Source organism: Panulirus ornatus, chromosome 47 (assembly GCF_036320965.1).
Source record: "Panulirus ornatus isolate Po-2019 chromosome 47, ASM3632096v1, whole genome shotgun sequence".
Taxonomy (NCBI): domain Eukaryota; kingdom Metazoa; phylum Arthropoda; class Malacostraca; order Decapoda; family Palinuridae; genus Panulirus; species Panulirus ornatus.
The window spans coordinates 19,352,804-19,368,968 of NC_092270.1; the positions used below are offsets into that span (position 1 = coordinate 19,352,804).

A 16,165-nucleotide genomic window follows, 5' to 3' on the forward strand; every position below is an offset into this window, starting at 1 on the left:
ACGGAACCAATCTTGAGAGGGTATTTTTTTTCTAGAGGAGGAATCTGCAGGAGACATGTTCATGACACTAAACTGCCACACTGATGTCTATGAGTAACAGAATCCTGCATCCAGGGGATTTAAGGAACAAGACATGTCTTGGACCCTAGTACACAGAGAGAGAGAGAGAGAGAGAGAGAGAGAGAGAGAGAGAGAGAGAGAGAGAGAGAGAGAGAGAGAGAGAGAGAGAGAGAGAGAGAGAGAGAGAGAGAGAGAGAGAGAGAGAGAGAGAGAGAGAGAGAGAGAGAGAGAGAGAGAGAGAGAGAGAGAGAGAGAGAGAGAGAGAGAGAGAGAGAGAGAGAGAGAATTACCCAAAATGTCTTTTTGGTCTGTTGTCTCGTCATGACATTAAAATGAGCAACACTAATGACATTTCCCCAAAAAGTGATCTGATAAATGTTAAAGACTTCCTGAGAATCAACTGTGCATTCTAACGATACACTCCCCCAGGAGAAGAGATCCCATCTGAAAACACCAACTAATCCAAGCCAAGTAAGAGCTTGAATGGGAACATGGGAGACTTTCTGAATAATCCTACAATCTGCATTTATTTAATATGTATACCAAGCTAATAAAGTATGACTGGGACATTCCTTAAATGATTACCATAATATTACAATACAGTATTACAAAAACTTAGTGGAAAACTAAGACCATGGCTTTTATTAAGTAGAGAGGATATCAGTCTTGTAAAACTGGTGAGACTTTGCACAACTTGAACTACAACCAGCAGAAGTCTCTTATTCTGGGACGAACGTTGGTACACACATGAGCATCCAATAGGATAATACTTGTTCAGTCATTTAACAACATGGACCGGCAAATGCCCTGTGCAACAGAAACCTGCGTTTTGATGAACATGTGAACTTGACAGATCTAGATTTATCCGTTTCCTTTTAACTTTTTTCCACGGTATGAGAGAGGACTGATTAAAAAACCAGTCCCTTAGCACTTTAACACTGACAAATATACATGAGACAACTGCCCTCCCACCCAGTCTTTAATCCACTCCATCAAACATGTACCCAACTGAAACTGCATTCCTCAAGCATATGCAAAATACATGTAGTTATCTTCCTTCTGGACATTCTCCCATCTCTGCAATGTTATAAACACTGATTCAGCATTTCATAATTGCTCTTCCACAATGTGTAAAATTTTTATTTTGATGACAATGAACACTTAATTCTCAAATATCCAACAACCACCTCACTAAGGCATACAAATGTCACCATACCCTTTGATCTGTGGTGCTATCCAGTGAAAGTGGTCAGCTCCATGTGTGCTGCAGGATGTCTGGCATTGTTAGACTGTTGTAATCTTTCTGGGGTAAGTTTAATTTGGGTAAATGATCAATAAGTTTTTCTTGTTTGAAAACACTATTCTGATAATTGTAAGTTCCTCTAAAAACTGTTTCATCTATCTATCTATATCTCTGACACTCATTCCCTCCAGGAACTCCCAACAAGGAGTTTCCACTTATCCCTGTCCTTAAATGCCTCCCTCGCATACACTGTTCCACACATTCTTCCACTATTTATCTCCCTCTGGTGTTCCTCCACCCTATTTGCCCATGTCACAGGTGGTCTTCCACTCACACCAACCCCTTTAGTTGTACTATCATACACTCTCCTTGTAAACTCCCAGTCTCGCATTCTTTCCACATGCCCAAACCACCTCAAAGTTAAACGTTTCACACAATCTATCATCCAAAATTCCCTTTACATTCCCTGCCATACCACATCTCTCGTACAACCCTCAATTTCTTTCTTCATTCCATCTAGTTACACCACATGCTCTTCTCATATAGCTCATTTTCACAGCCTGGATTCTTGACCTCTGACTCATTCCATGCCCATGTTTTAGCTGCATAGTTCAGGGTTAAGAAGGACTATGCTGTCCCTCAGTCCTCTCTTCACTTCCATACTTACACCTCTACCCTTCATTATTCTATCAAGGAAACCCAGTGACTCTTCTAGTGTGAAGAATTTAGAATACAAGGAAAATGTCAGGTATATAAACACAGCAAGAGGCACTTGCATTGCCAATATATGTCCCATCATGGGTCAACCCTTTCACTGCAGACGGGGCATAAATGCCCCAGGTATCCTTTTTCTGTTCACTGTAGCTCGGGTATACACGTTAATGATTCATGAATCAGCCATTTCTGCCTCGAAGCAAAATGTGTAGCATAGAGTGCTTGTAGCAGCATCCTATGCCTTGTTACCCAATGCTAGAGCCTAAATTCTTCCCATACATTGGTCGGCATGTGTTCAACGATGTCAGGGAAGTCTACACGAGACCTGTGCTTTCACATTATGCAATAATCTGCAAAGCTGTAACACTCTTACAAGATAACAGATAATAGTAATGAAAATCCTTTGTAATCATATATGTCTGAGACAAGAACACCTTTTCAGTTGTCATGACCAACTTTTCAGACCATCAAGAAAAGTGTCTCAAACTGTAATCACCAACTTCTTAGACTGTCATGATAAATATGAAAAATCTCACTATGTATGCCTGAAAGTACTCTTAGAGTACCTCATAATTCTGGCAGGAGGGCAGTAAAAATCATAGGGAACATAGCAGACATAAACAAATTTTCATCAGGTTGAATTGTCTATCATTTTATCTTGAAAAGTATGTTCTTGTTATATATACTACCAAACTTATAATGTTGTTAGAATATTTGAGAATATCTAACACAGAGCATTCACTGGACATTAGGTTCGCTACAGTGAAAGGGTTAAACATAAGGTGGATAATTAATAATGAGTTCAATAATCTGCAATTACCTGTACGCCAATTGTCTTTGCCTTATACATACATGTTATAAATTTGAACTTTCCATCATTCAGCACCCCTGAGTTAAAGGAGGTTCATTACATCAGTCTTTCCTGACCAATATGCAAATCTACGTAACTATATGTCCTAAAATCTAATACATACGTTCATCACCTCCTTTGGAAGTACATATGGTGTAAACATTTTTTTTTTCAAACTATTCGGCATTTCCCGCATCAGCGAGGTAGCATTAAGAACAGAGGACTGAGCCTTTGAGGGAACATCCTCACTTGGCCCCGTCCTCTGTTCTTTCTTTAGGAAAACTAAAAATGAGAGGGGAGGATTTCCAGCCCCCGCTCCCTTCCCTTTTAGTCGCCTTCTACGACATGCAGGGAATACATGGGAAGTATTCTTTCTCCCCTATCACCAGGGATTATAACTCAAGCATAGTATATGATAGCTTATGGTGTTATCCCTGGGGATGGGGAGAAAGAATACTTCCCACGTATTCCCTGTGTGTCGTAAAAGGCGGCTAAAAGGGGAGGGAGCGGGTGGCTGGAAATCCTCCCCTCTCGTTTTTTTTTAATTCTCCAAAAGAAGGAACAGAGAAGGGGGCCAGGTGAGGATATTCCCTCAAAGGCCCAGTCCTCTGTTCTTAACGCTACCTTGCTAACACAGGAAATGGTGAATGGTATGAAAGAAAAAAGAAAGCTTACGGTGTAAACATAAGCTATCATATACTATACTTGAGTTATAATGCTGACAAGAATGTGTCCATAAGCAAACACATAAATACACTACAATGCCCTGTATACACTACATGTAGCTACAGGACATAAAAACCATCTTTAATCAAGCAAACTCGCTGGATCCCTACTAAACCCAACCATATCTAACCTATGATTACTAGGAGTTCACCCCCTGAACCCCCAACAAACCTTATTCTTGACACAGTTAAGGTATTACCTTACTATGACCAGAATTATATCACATGTGCATTTGAATTTGAAGTATTCCTTTACCTCAGTTAGGTTCAGTTAAATTAAAAAGGTGGATCAGGGTAGCTTCCATCAGGTGAGGTAAGGTAAAGTATGGTAAGATAGGGTAAGGTAAGGTTTGGATAATTTATGCTAGTTTTCTCCCTTTAGCAGTTTCCTGATAGTGATAACTGTTAACTCTCTCTACATCACTTTTTACTCTCTTTGCATCACTTTTTGTGGATTCATCAGCTTTTTTTGAAGGAGTCATTGAAGTAGTTGAGGAACATTTGTGATATGAGTTTGAAAAAAAAATCTTCAATAAAAAAAGACTAAGTTGAGTATGAGTCATATGAGGAGAGCTGTTCCTCATATATGTCAAGAAAATGTTGGATGAATGCTTGGAAGCAATATCCAGAGATTAAAACAGGCAATACACAAACAAGACTTCACCACTTCCCAAAAAACTGCATCTCTACAAATTTCATTTATTACTGTCAACTTTGCTCTACTAATAATTTGAATGAAAAAATAATAGAATTATGAAAATCAAAAGATATAATACTCATTTATGTACCAAGAATATAAACTCATTCATTTCAAGTACTGTGCCCCTACATGTGGGAATACAAATGCCAAAGTTGTAATTAGGTTTCAAGCCGAGAAACACTGAACTGAGGAACTAACTCCTCTTGTACAACTCAAGCTTGATTTACTTTAATTTTTTGTGAAGATAGAGCTAACTTTTCATCTTTGCAACACAAATCAGTAACTTTTAATCTTTGCAATGCAAATCACAAATTTGTCTTTCTCTTAAAAATAACAATGTAATTCAGCAATAAAAAGGCACAAGAGATGAATACTGGTAATAATGTATTTTGTTGTCACAATGAACTCTGGAACATCGTTGATTTCACTTTGCATTAATAGTGAAGCAGAACTTTGTTCTAACAGACCAGCTGGCAGAAAGGAAACCCATTCAAAGCTAAATTTTGCTGCTTTCTAAGTTTTTCTGAGGAACCAATAAATATTCACAGTTTAAGAAGAGATTTTCAATATTTCTGGTACCGTAGTCACGTGTAACACTCAACAGAAATGTAAACACATCCTATAAACAGTACTGCAATACTGTACTGCAATGTACTGTAGGTATCACTGGCACCCACTTAGCCACAGGGATACATTTTAAGAAATCTGTCACTCTAGCTATCCATCATGATACAAGCAAATGAAACCTGTGTGATAAAAGAGTATGTTCCTTGACCCAAAATATTCTTGATTGTGCTCTTATGGAAGGACTACACATATATCTGAAACAGCTTACCATCAAAATACCACACTCTACTATGAGGTACTTTAAAAAATATTCAGAAAAAAACTTAATGATAAAGGTAGTGAAATAAGTGATGATAAAGGGATAGGGGAGAAAGAATAATTCCCACGTATTCCCTGCGCGTCGTAGAAGGCGACTAAAAGGGGAGGGAGCGGGGGGCTGGAAATCCTCCCCTCTCGTTTTTTTTTTTTTTTCAAAAGAAGGAACCGTGAAGGGGGCCAGGTGAGGATATTCCCTCAGAGGCCCAGTCCTCTGTTCTTAATGCTACCTCGCTAACACGGGAAATGGCGAATAGTTTGAAAGGAAAAAAAGTAGAATGCAGTGGAGGGTAAATGAAGGAAGAACTAGGAAACCAGGCATGTCTACAACACGTCATGAACTATGAATACTAGGTTTCAATACAGCATACCCCTAAATTAACTGGTAGAGGAAGGTGCATTAGGCTTGTCTATGTTAATCCCTGAACTACCTGACCCATGATCACAAAAGATAGAGACCACTGGAGATGAAACCCTATGGTATTATCAGGTTGGATGGCTGAGTGCATGTTAGCTGAAGGATCATACATGTAATGAGAGCATGAGTGGCTCTAGAAACAGCTTGAACACCTATAGAAGGTATCTTAAGTTATTTCAAATGGTATTTCCAAAATGCAATACCCACTACCTATTCCAAACTCCTCCCACAATGCAACATGCATACAAGCACACACTCCTACATTTCAAATTAATAAAAAATCCATATCTTTTTTACCATTTCAACCTAAAAAAAAATAACATCACAAATACATAAAATGACCACATACAAAAAAATATTGCATTTGACAAACTGAGGTAAAAATCTATTTTAATGTCCATGCTACAGCATTGTTCGCAAAGCACCACTGCAAAAAAAAAAAAAAAAAAATTTCTTAATGTATTTTGATCAAAAAAGAATGAGCACTTCACACAAGTACCTAACAACAATACAAGAAAAACTGGCGAACATAATAGAAAAACATGGAAATAAAATAATTTTGAAAATTCACTTTATTTTTTGTGTCAAACCTTACTAGACTAACTTTGTGATATAACTGTTTCCAGAATTCCTCCATTAACTCCCAAACTTAGTCTTATGGGGTCTAGATGGTCTGCTAGAACCCAATTCTGATAAACTGAAGTCTATAAGAATAGGCTTTAACTGTACTGTATGGAGAACAGAACAAGGCCGGTGGATCACAATCTAGAACATCTTCCTTTTACTGTAATGGTTATTTTGCCAGACAGTCAATATCGGTGGGTCAAGCAATATTCTATTAACAGCATTCTCCCTTATGCCACATTTGGGTTATACTGAGGTATGCTATGATTAGGGCACCAGACGACAGAGTCCCCAGTTGGGGTAAATGTTTGATAAGGTTGATTTATTTGAATACTCTGATCCAACACTCTGCCAAGACCTGAATTTTTCAAAGCATGGATCACAGCCCAGTAGCGAATTGCTGAATATCATTTAATAATTTGCAAGGTTCAAGACAATACAATAAAACACATCACAGGTACACTGCTTAAACCCTGGATCATTCAGTGTGAAAAAAGTCCTACAATTACTGAATTTTCAAATATTCTTTTTTTTTCTATTCTTGCCTGCTGTTTCCCACGTGTGAGGTAGCACCAGGAACTGATGAAAAAAGGCTATATTTGCTCATATCCTTTTAATAAGTTTTATTTTCCTATCTATTAATCTATTGAGGATCCAATCTTATTTTTTTTTTCATACTATTCGCCATTTCCTGCGATAGCAAGGTAGCATTAAGAACAGAGGACTGGGCCTTTGAGGGAATATCCTCACCTGGCCCCCTTCTCTGTTCCTTCTTTTGGAAAATTAGAAAAAAAAAACCAATCTTATTACTCCTAAAAATTTAAGTGTCATTTCTACATTTATGACAGTTATTACGTATGTGCAAAAATGTGGAATATTTTACTTAATCATTGTATAATGGACCTTGGAATACTCGTATTTCCAAACTGATATACAGGGTGACTGCCTTATAAGTGAAACTTACAGCTAGTGAATTTACACTAAAAGTTTTTGGATTCATGGTAAACTCATGAATGCATTTCACATATCTAAACAATGATTCCTAAATTTGAAGTGCAACTGATTGTAAGTTTCACAGAAGCATTTTAAGGGCCACATCGCATATTCATCAGAAGGAGGGTCTTTCAGTACTGACTCATGCAAGTACACTACTCACAAAGCAACACATTCCCGGACAGTTTTCCTTGTGTTGTGAGAACTGGTAATGGGCCTTGATCATGAAATATTCACTCCTGAAAAATATCATTTTGCTGCCAAAAAATAAAATCAGAAACTCAAGTATCAAATCTATTTGCATTCAAAAATGACAATGCATATTTACCTTGAGCTTCTACAACAAGATATGTTAACAGTAAAAGAAAGGCCTTTACCATGTCTCACTCATCTGAACTACTGGTCAAGCAAAAAACAATCATGGAAAGAGCAGTATAAAGAAGGTTTTTTCAATTTTTTTTCACGTGTGTAAAGGGAAACCAAGACCCAGAGCCTTATTTACAACGAAGTGCTTGCTAATGACAGCTTAAATTCATCAAAATCAAGAAACAGACAAAAACGTATTTATCTCAATAATTAGCCTTTTAAATGTCTTCAAAAAACAAAGTTTGAATCAGATTTAGTAATGCAAATTCTTTAACAGTCTATTACTCCTAATGATTAAAGCACAACTGCCATCATATTTTGTTACATACTACATTTTCAAGCAATAAAGAAAACAGCCGAAACAGTTGCTTTGAATCTAAATCCCTCTCGCATCTATGGAGACTGGGTGTACAATCTATTTTATGAGAAGCTGGTTGAAGATCTGAGAGGCATTCCCATCAGTCATAACTTAATCACAGTCTGCTGAGGATTTTGCAATCCAACTTGATAAAATCACTGATATTCCAAATTTTGCAATATTACTAGTATCTGTGATGTATGAAAGGAAATTACTTTATGAAAGATATGCTGTGTTGTCTAACCTTACCAACAAACACAGTAGGGTTATGCATATTCATAGGTATGACTACATACCAAGGAAATACAAATTACAGTGAGCTAGTTGCAAAAGAATAGCAAGTGATGGTGCAACAAATATGAAAGGTAGAAATAGAAGAATTACCTGAAACAGCAGGTAACAAAGTTATTTGGAATCATTGTTTCATTCTCGTGAAACCTTAGCTAAGAAGGGTATTTCCAATAAACTTAGGAAGTTCTTAAGGAATGAAGGCAAGTGAATGCTTATACTATCATTAAAGAAGGGTCACCAAAAACCTGCATTTCTCAATAACAATGCATCAAATGGTAGTAGATCATACTCTAGGGTAAAAACAGTGTATGACTACAAAAAAATAATTCTAAATTTCATACTGTAGCAAAAAAAAGGTCTAATTTTACAAATTTGTCTTGCAGTTGGACATTTTCTGTTCTCAGTGAACTGAATATGAAGTTACACAAAAGACAATGTGAAGAGACCAAAGCATTCCAAAAATCATTGATTCCAAGGCAAGTTCCACAGTTACAACAAGTGTTAAACACTCACAAAAACAAAAAACAAAGAGAAAAGCCTCGTGATCCAGACTGAAAAATGAACATGAACAACTAGCAAGCCAACCCATCACACTCATTCAGTTAAAATTAACCTGATCATCTTTTATGTATTTGCTTTATAACTGCAGAATTCAACTTTTTTCCTAATGTTAAATCTAGCTATGACTTGAAGGTAAAGGGTTCAATCTAGCACACCTTTTTGTGCGATTTCATTTAATTTTCAGGAAGGAGGATTCCAGACAACTAGCATACTTCTCTGTGCTACTTAATGAACATTCTAGTCATGCTTTTTTTTTGGGGGGGGACATGCAAAAATAAAAATTGTTTTCCACAAGGTCAAAGCATGGGCATAGCTAAGGGGGGCCACGGTCCCCTCCCTAATTAAAACTATTTTCCGCTGCTTTATGTCACAGTGCTGTATTATAAGCTATACAGAAGCATGTTGACTTTCAGAGCTCGCCTATGATCCAAAGCTGATTGGCAGTTTATGGGTGCAAAATTCACCTTGAATACTGACTGTATACTTCAAATCATGTAATCATTTTGTAAACTCTATCTTTTTTTATGTTGAAGGCTCCAGTCACAGACAAAAGTCCACATCAAGGCAAGTCCTTAATTGAAATATAGAGAGAATTTTGAAACAGAAAAAGAAAAGACAAGGGAAAGTATACACAAATTTTTGAGACAGTGAAAAACCTGTCTTTTGAAATGTGCCAGGTCATAGTTACTGGGAAACATGAGAGGGTAGAGAGTTTCAAAGCTTTGATGTGTTAGGAAAGAAGCAGGTATCTAAACAACCCATCCTTGAGTTGCTGATGGCCACACAATAATCATATGATGCAGCAACTTGCCGAGTAATGCATTGTCTAGCTTGTGGTGTGGGCACACGAGCAGCCAGCTCTAATGAGCAAAAACCAAAGTAATACTGATAGAAAAGAGAAAAAGAACCAACATTGAAGGTTAGGGCAAGGGGGTCAGGTTTGGAGGTTAGCCTAGGACAGTTTATAAGGCAGACTGCTTTCGACTCAACTCTTTCAGGGATGCAGAGCTAAAACCACCCCAAATGTGAGAGCAGTACTCCATGCAAGGACAAATCAATCCCTTGTATAAATGGAGCAACTACTCAGAAGAGAGGAAGTTTCGTCATATAAACACGACACCCAGTTTCATAGAGGCAGACTTAGCTATTCCTATAATATGGGGATTCCAAGATAGAGTGGACGTTACAGTCATGCCAAGTATGTTCACTGAGTGAGGAGGAGGAATTACAGGACCATCAAAGGAGAGATGAGTCATAAGAGGTTTTCGATAGAGAGATGGGTAGACTGTGTGTCTTGGAGGCATGAAACTTAACAAGATTTTGTTTACCTAACTGAGATATCCTCTCCAAGTCTGAGTTTGAGAAAGCTGTGTCAAGACGAGATAAAGATCAAGTGAAAGAAGAGGGAACAGAACTGAAGGATGTGGATGGATAAATGCAGTGCTGAGTCATTAGTGTATGAGTGCATGAAATTTTCTGTAGAGGAGAGGAAATCACTGAAAAAAAAGGAAAAAAAGTGTAGGGGGCAGGACGGAACCCTGAGGGACACCGTTGCTGATGGAGAAAAGGGGGAAGCTGATCCAATAACAATGACAGAGACAGATTGGCCAGAGAGTAAGCTAGATATAAAGGAGCAAAGTGAGGGAGAGAATCAAAACAGGGGAGCTCAGAGATGACACGCTACAAAGTGTTCAAGTGCAAAATCATATTCATGTGCACATTAACTATCAGGAGTTGTGGGAGTATGTGATAGAATGTAAGAAAGTAAATTCTCGATTACTATGGGTAAAACTGAAAGTTGATGGAGAGAGGTGGGTGATTATTGGTGCATATGCACCTGGGCATGAGAAGAAAGATCATGAGAGGCAAGTGTTTTGGGAGCAGCTAAATGAGTGTGTTAGCGGTTTTGATGCACGAGACCGGGTTATAGTGATGGGTGATTTGAATGCAAAGGTGAGTAATGTGGCAGTTGAGGGAATAATTGGTATGCATGGGGTGTTCAGTGTTGTAAATGGAAATGGTGAAGAGCTTGTAGATTTATGTGCTGAAAAAGGACTGATGATTGGGAATACCTGGTTTAAAAAGCGAGATATACATAAGTATACTTATGTAAGTAGGAGAGATGGCCAGAGAGCGTTATTGGATTACGTGTTAATTGACAGGCGCGCGAAAGAGAGACTTTTGGATGTTAATGTGCTGAGAGGTGCAACTGGAGGGATGTCTGATCATTATCTTGTGGAGGCTAAGGTGAAGATTAGTATGGGTTTTCAGAAAAGAGGAGTGAATGTTGGGGTGAAGAAGGTGGTGAGAGTAAGTGAGCTTGGGAAGGAGACCTGTGTGGGGAAGTACCAGGAGAGACTGTGTACAGAATGGAAAAAGGTGAGAACAATGGAAGTAAGGGGAGTGGGGGAGGAATGGGATGTATTTAGGGAATCAGTGATGGATTGCGCAAAAGATGCTTGTGGCATGAGAAGAGTGGGAGGTGGGCTGTTTAGAAAGGGTAGTGAGTGGTGGGATGAAGAAGTAAGAGTATTAGTGAAAGAGAAGAGAGAGGCATTTGGACGATTTTTGCAGGGAAAAAATGCAATTGAGTGGGAGAAGTATAAAAGAAAGAGACAGGAGGTCAAGAGAAAGGTGCAAGAGGTGAAAAAAAGGGCAAATGAGAGTTGGGGTGAGAGACTATCAGTAAATTTTAGGGAGAATAAAAAGATGTTCTGGAAGGAGGTAAATAGGGTGCGTAAGACAAGGGAGCAAATGGGAACTTCAGTGAAGGGCGCAAATGGGGAGGTGATAACAAGTAGCGGTGATGTGAGAAGGAGATGGAATGAGTATTTTGAAGGTTTGTTGAATGTGTCTGATGACAGAGTGGCAGATATAGGGTGTTTTGGTCGAGGTGGTGTGCAAAGTGAGAGGGTTAGGGAAAATGATTTGGTAAACAGAGAAGAGGTAGTAAAAGCTTTGCGGAAGATGAAAGCCGGCAAGGCAGCAGGTTTGGATGGTATTGCAGTGGAATTTATTAAAAAAGGGGGTGACTGTATTGCTGACTGGTTGGTAAGGTTATTTAATGTATGTATGACTCATGGTGAGGTGCCTGAGGATTGGCGGAATGCGTGCATAGTGCCATTGTACAAAGGCAAAGGGGATAAGAGTGAGTGCTCAAATTACAGAGGTATAAGTTTGTTGAGTATTCCTGGTAAATTATATGGGAGGGTATTGATTGAGAGGGCGAAGGCAGGTACAGAGCATCAGATTGGGGAAGAGCAGTGCGGTTTCAGAAGTGGTAGAGGATGTGTGGATCAGGTGTTTGCTTTGAAGAATGTATGTGAGAAATACTTAGAAAAGCAAATGGATTTGTATGTAGCATTTATGGATCTGGAGAAGGCATATGATAGAGTTGATAGAGATGCTCTGTGGAAGGTATTAAGAATATATGGTGTGGGAGGCAAGTTGTTAGAAGCAGTGAAAAGTTTTTATCGAGGATGTAAGGCATGTGTACGTGTAGGAAGAGAGGAAAGTGATTGGTTCTCAGTGAATGTAGGTTTGCGGCAGGGGTGTGTGATGTCTCCATGGTTGTTTAATTTGTTTATGGATGGGGTTGTAAGGGAGGTAAATGCAAGAGTCCTGGAAAGAGGGGCAAGTATGAAGTCTGTTGGGGATGAGAGAGCTTGGGAAGTGAGTCAGTTGTTGTTCGCTGATGATACAGCGCTGGTGGCTGATTCATGTGAGAAACTGCAGAAGCTGGTGACTGAGTTTGGTAAAGTGTGTGGAAGAAGAAAGTTGAGAGTAAATGTGAATAAGAGCAAGGTTATTAGGTACAGTAGGGGTGAGGGTCAAGTCAATTGGGAGGTGAGTTTGAATGGAGAAAAACTGGAGGAAGTGAAGTGTTTTAGATATCTGGGAGTGGATCTGTCAGCGGATGGAACCATGGAAGCGGAAGTGGATCATAGGGTGGGGGAGGGGGCGAAAATTTTGGGAGCCTTGAAAAATGTGTGGAAGTCGAGAACATTATCTCGGAAAGCAAAAATGGGTATGTTTGAGGGAATAGTGGTTCCAACAATGTTGTATGGTTGCGAGGCGTGGGCTATGGATAGAGATGTGCGCAGGAGGATGGATGTGCTGGAAATGAGATGTTTGAGGACAATGTGTGGTGTGAGGTGGTTTGATCGAGTAAGTAACGTAAGGGTAAGAGAGATGTGTGGAAATAAAAAGAGCGTGGTTGAGAGAGCAGAAGAGGGTGTTTTGAAATGGTTTGGGCACATGGAGAGAATGAGTGAGGAGAGATTGACCAAGAGGATATATGTGTCGGAGGTGGAGGGAACGAGGAGAAGAGGGAGACCAAATTGGAGGTGGAAAGATGGAGTGGAAAAGATTTTGTGTGATCGGGGCCTGAACATGCAGGAGGGTGAAAGGAGGGCAAGGAATAGAGTGAATTGGAGTCATGTGGTATACAGGGGTTGACGTGCTGTCAGTGGATTGAATCAAGGCATGTGAAGCGTCTGGGGTAAACCATGGAAAGCTGTGTAGGTATGTATATTTGCGTGTGTGGACGTGTGTATGTACATGTGTATGGGGGGGGGGTTGGGCCATTTCTTTCGTCTGTTTCCTTGCGCTACCTCGCAAACGCGGGAGACAGCGACAAAGTATAAAAAAAAAAAAAAAAAAAAATTAACTATCAGTGCATAAAAATCAGGTGTAAACATAAAAACATAATAACCATACATTTTGTATAAAACACCAAGAATAAGATAAATTTTGGCAGCGATATGAAGTTAGGTGACATTTTCATATGTTTTGCTGATTTCTATACTTGCTTTACCTCTCTACACAATAACTAATCCCACACTTCCCCTGGTCTTCAAGTGCTCTCCACTCTCGCCTTATTCATTACCCAGGATAAGAAAATTTCTCTCAATGTTGCTCTGATGTCCTTAATTCATTCTCCATATAGTATACAACCATTGCCAAGAAAAAAATCCCAAAGAATAAACATGACCTTAAATTACATATCTAATAGGATAATTTACCAGCTTAGCTTCAAATGAAAACTTGCTTTGCAAATCAAGGACTTTTGTTTAAAAACATTAAAACATGGATCAGAAAACAGAAAAAAATGAGAGTACGAGTTGAAGCATTACATCTTGCATTGCATTATCAAAATAAGGCAAAAATGACGATGTTATATCTAGAGTAAATGTGTGGTTAATATCACATCCTGGTGATACTCGTGTATAGACTGTACAAAAATCTTACCTAATCTACCTAGCAGCAAGATTTTAACTTATTTTTGATATTATCCAATTAGAGAAAACACAAACATGCTCAAGATTATGCCAACTGCCAACAAGTGTCAACTAATACGCAACATTACAAGTGGTCTCTAACGCCAGAATCCAGTCACCCTACAAGCCATTTCATGCAGTCCCCAGCAGATCAGACTGACATTGGTATATTCATTATAAACCTCCGTTGCCATGGAAGGTTAGGTGCAATTTCGAAAGACTTTGTTGATTCTTATACGAGTGTTTAACCTACTTTTACATTAATCAACTCTACATTTCCCAATATTCATAACCCTCATCACTAATGCTTTAACATTGTACAGCATAATATGCCAAATATAATATTCTATAAAATAACATAATGTTCTAAATATATTATAATGTAATATAATCAGATATGTTCCAAATATAATATAATTCAATATAATATCTCATATAATGCTGCAAATCCTGCTCTCCAGCTTTGATTTCCTTCTCCAAACCTTACCATTACAGAGTACAAGTCAACCTCGCCATTACTGAGTACGACAACTCAGTCTCCACAGTCAGTTTCAACGTATAATTTAACAAATAATTTTCCCTCAATAATTACCTTTACGATAACTTCTTTCTAACCTACCAAACTCACGGAAAAATGTATTCTCCTCCACACAACATTCATTTGACTGAAACCTCTGATACATTTTCCCTCGGCATAAGTCAACATGTAAATTAATAAGCACGTAAATACATATTTACAACCACGAGACAATTTACAACAGTGTATGTGTGTCAATCCAGACCATGAGAGACCTGACGTGTTGGTGGAATGATCTTCAACATGTAAATGAACAACCACGTAAATACATATTTACAACCAGGAGACAATTTACAACGGGGTGTGTGTGTCAATCCAGACCATGAGAGACCTGATGTGTTGGTGGCATGATTTACAACATGTAAATGAATAAGCACGTAAATATACATTTACAACCACGAGACAATTTACAAAGGTGTGTGTGTGTCAATCCAGACCATGAGGGACCTGATGTGTTGGTGGCATGATTTACAACATGTAAATGAATAAGCACATAAATATACATTTACAACCACATGAGACAATTTACAACGGTGTCTCTCAATCTAGACCATGAGAGTCCTGACGTGTTGGTGGCACGATTTTCAACATGTAAATGAATAAGCACGTAAATGCATATTTACAACCACATGAGACAATTTACAACGGTGTCTCTCAATCCAGACCATGAGAGTCCTGACGCGTTGGTGGCACGATTTTCAACATGTAAATGAATAAGCACGTAAATGCATATTTACAACCACATGAGACAATTTACAACGGTGTCTCTCAATCCAGACCATGAGAGTCCTGACGCGTTGGTGGCACGATTTTCAACATGTAAATGAATAAGCACGTAAATGCATATTTACAACCACATGAGACAATTTACAACAGTGTGTGTGTCAATCCATGAGAGACCTGACATGTTGGTGGCTTGATTTACAAGCTGGTGACGATTCTGTGAGAGGTTCTACGGGCATGTAAATGTGTAAATCATCCAGACAACCCGTCATTAAGGTCGTGAAGGAGTGGCACTGACACCCCGATAAGTTCTGTCACCATAAAGATACTGTGGACACCTTGGCTCTGCCTGAGCCAGCGTGCCATATGAAACTTTCTATGTCCCCCGTGGTTGACAGCCCCGCCATGGCTCCCAGCACAATATTCAGGTCAGCGTACATGAACCCTACGTGTCTTAATGACGTAGTCCTCCTTAATTAACAATTACAGGGTAGAATAATGTATTTTGTCTCACCTTGAACCGAGGAGACACTTGGCACACCCTCCCTCACCAGTGTTGTTGATAGAGGTGTGTGACGTCACACATTCAGCCAAGCTGAAAATTATTCTATCCATAAAAATCATAATTTAAATACTTTTTGGAAAGAAGAGTCCATTAGGATAATACTTCTGAAATCTGTTATTTTTTAAATATGACAGAAAGGGGTGAAATCTGCATAAAATACCTACACTCAAACGCATCTTTCATAGAAAATATTTCGTGGGTAACTCATCTATCATCAATTATTTCTAAGCATTATA

General features: G+C 38.7%; 1 protein-coding gene across 3 annotated transcripts in view; it reads right to left on the reverse strand.

Annotated features, from left to right (window-relative positions):
- Positions 1-15,934, reverse strand: part of rhea (Talin_middle and talin-RS domain-containing protein rhea) — a 639,718-nt gene extending 623,784 nt beyond the window's left edge. For 2 of the 3 annotated variants that reach the window (XM_071689886.1, XM_071689881.1), the window contains exon 1: positions 15,879-15,934. The gene's annotated coding sequence lies outside the window, so the exon portion shown is untranslated. The remainder of the gene's footprint in view (positions 1-15,878) is intronic. The other variant, XM_071689879.1, reaches the window with a different exon arrangement.
- Between the last annotated feature and the right edge of the window lie 231 nt (positions 15,935-16,165).